Source organism: Trichosurus vulpecula, chromosome 6 (genome assembly GCF_011100635.1).
Source record: "Trichosurus vulpecula isolate mTriVul1 chromosome 6, mTriVul1.pri, whole genome shotgun sequence".
NCBI lineage: Eukaryota > Metazoa > Chordata > Mammalia > Diprotodontia > Phalangeridae > Trichosurus > Trichosurus vulpecula.
In genome coordinates, this window is record NC_050578.1 from 8,401,956 (window position 1) to 8,404,906 (window position 2,951).

A 2,951-nucleotide genomic window follows, 5' to 3' on the forward strand; every position below is an offset into this window, starting at 1 on the left:
AATGTGAAGTAGACAAAAATATAACACAGGGTTAAAAGGTCAGGGCTAGTTTCATTCCCCACACTGATATTTGGTGAGAGCCAAGGACTGGTACTTTTAACCCTACGAATAGTATCCCATGTTGTTTAAAAGCTGTAAGTGATACTTCATTTTGATAATTCTTAAAATGTGTGTCACTTGCCAAGCCACTGGGTACCCATCAAATAGACTACCAATTTTAAGAAAAAGATTGCACCACTCTGCAAAGGAATGATGTCCATTACATCATAAACATTATAAATGTTGGGCCTATAGTCAGGAGCCCCAAGTTCAAATTCCAACTATGACTATTACTCCTTGGGGAACAGTAGGCAAGTTATTTAACATTTCTGACATTTATTTTCCTCATCTGGAAAACAGGATAATTCTGCTTACACAGTCTATGTTACAAGGTTATTGTGAGCAAAATGCTTTTTTAATCTCCCAGAATTGTATAAATGTAAGCAATTATTGTTCACCACATGGTATGTTAGCTTAACTTTTTTTTTAAAATCAACCTCTACTTGTTCCTTTGTTTGGCTGGGAGTGGAGAAGTTGGAATTTGATTTCCTGGTGTATAGCTTTCTAGCAAAACAGAATGCCTGTTTGACAATTGCCCATTATTTGCTTGCTTTGTCTGGTATCTGATCACAGAAACTGGTTGCTTTTCATTGATGAAAATTCATAGATTGCCTTTTTTAAAAAAAGTTTTAGTTTTGATTATCTTAGGCATAAAGGATCCTAGGACTATTCCTCTCTCCCAACCCCCCACCCCCACCTCCAGCCTCCATATCTTATTTTGTGCTTTGTTATTGTTTGTAAAAGAGGGCTGAAAACACAAAAGTATAGGTCCCATGCTTTTGCCTTAGCTTTTTTTTTTTAATGGAAAGAGTGTGTATTTTCCACATCACTCATCATCGATTGTGATTCAGGCTCGGGAAGGGTGAAGATAAAAGCTGTTAAGTTTATTTACATGACTGCAGTGGCAGGTGTCTCATTGGATAGATACACCTCTATAGAAACAAAAACAAGCCTGAACACCTATGCCTGACCACAAAGTCCCTCCCTTGTCTCCCCATTGGCTGGGTAATACAGGATGTACAACTTTTCAATAAGCCTACTACACAGTTCCTCTTGATATGTTCCCCTTCCTGCTACACGCATTGTATGACCATTAAAATGAACCTTAAGTCCTCCCAGAAGAGGAGAAGTTAATATTCATAAGGTTATTATGCATGAGCATTCTAAGAAAGACTTAGCCTTTACTCTACTTAGCTGACTTCCAACCTGAAAACAAGACAAAATTAGTTGGATCCTTGCTTTGCCCGTTATTTTCTGTGTGAGACATAACTCCTCCATTATATCTCCCATTTCGCTGATTGTTATTCTGAACTTATGGAAACAAATTTCTCTGTTATATCTCTCAATTCCTCTTCTTCTGCTAGAAGGTAATCTATTAGTAATCTATGTTGATAGTGTCTTCTACAATCAATTTATTTTCCTACATTTGCTGCAAGTCAAAAGACTTTCTGGAAAGTATGGATCTCCTAAATTTCATAAATCATATCTTACATAATTTCTATGGAAACAAGTTTTAATTATTCCTCATACCTATAAATTGATTCCAATTTTTGCGAATTCTTTCCCAAGCTATTATCCTATGGAAAGAGTTGTAAAAGAGTTTAAAGGATTTTTGTATAACTTTAATAAAACATACTAGGGTGCTCAATGCTCTTCTCTATGAGATTACTAGTCGGATCTATAGATATTGTCTTGCAGTGCCCAGAATTTCTTCTAAATTAGTTATCTCTTACAGAAGGTGAAACACACCTCCCTTCTCTTGGTAGACAAGCGTTGAATGAGACTGTATTAGTTGTTTTTACTTGCTGGACTTTTTTTCCCTTTTGTTATGACAGAGGGTTCATTTTAGTGTAGGGGTGACTAGCGGCATTGTAGGAAATCATTGTGCTATAAAAACAAAAGGCATCCATAACATTAAGAAATAAAATATAATAGCTCTCTTATTGACGAATTTAGCTGTCAGAGAATATCACATTTCCATTTGAGAAAATCACATAGCATATAAAAAAAATGACAGCTAACATTTTGTAACACTTGCTGGTTTGCAAAGTGCTTTGCAGATATTATCTCATTGGATCCACACAACAGCCTTGACAGTACTACGATTATGACCCCCACTTTACAGGTGAGGAAACTGAGACTGAGGTTAAGTGATGCCCAGGGTCACACAACTGCTAAGTGTCTGAGGTGGGATTTGAACACAGGTCTTGCCAACTTCAGGTCCAGTGCTCTATTCACTGTGCTACTAGCTGCCTCATAAAATACGTACTTATAAAATTAAATACTTTGTGCTTTGGCCTACTCGTTATAGGATTTGTTAACTGGATTTGTTAGAGACCAGTTTGGTCTCTAACCTGTGGCTAGCCAGGGCTGAACAGAGAAAGCTAGAGACAAGAGAGTCAAGAATCAAAAAGAATTTTAATTTAGAGTGAGGGAAACAGCTTGCAAGAAATGACGAATGTGCGCAGCGTGGGGAGATCTCAATGCTTACACCAATGGTTGCACAGTGAGCTGTAGCCCTGACAATGACGGGTGACGGCAACAATGTGACAAGTTTGATTCATAGCAGGGCTTCATGATCGGAACTCGTCGGAGCTTATCTGGTGCTTGTCTGAGCTCAAAGAACGCTTGGTGCTGGTCAAAGCAATACAATAATTACATGATTTTGCCGGAGGGTGAGATCATCCAGAGGGTGGGTGCAAAGGACTGTTGTTATGTCAAGCTCAAGGCGTAGCTTGCTTGCTGGGCCTTAGCTCTGGAAAATAGGCTGCTTCCTGATGTCTTGACAGATTAAAAGAAATCAATTCTCTATCTTACCATATCATTGCTTCCCTGATCACATCCTGCCCTCT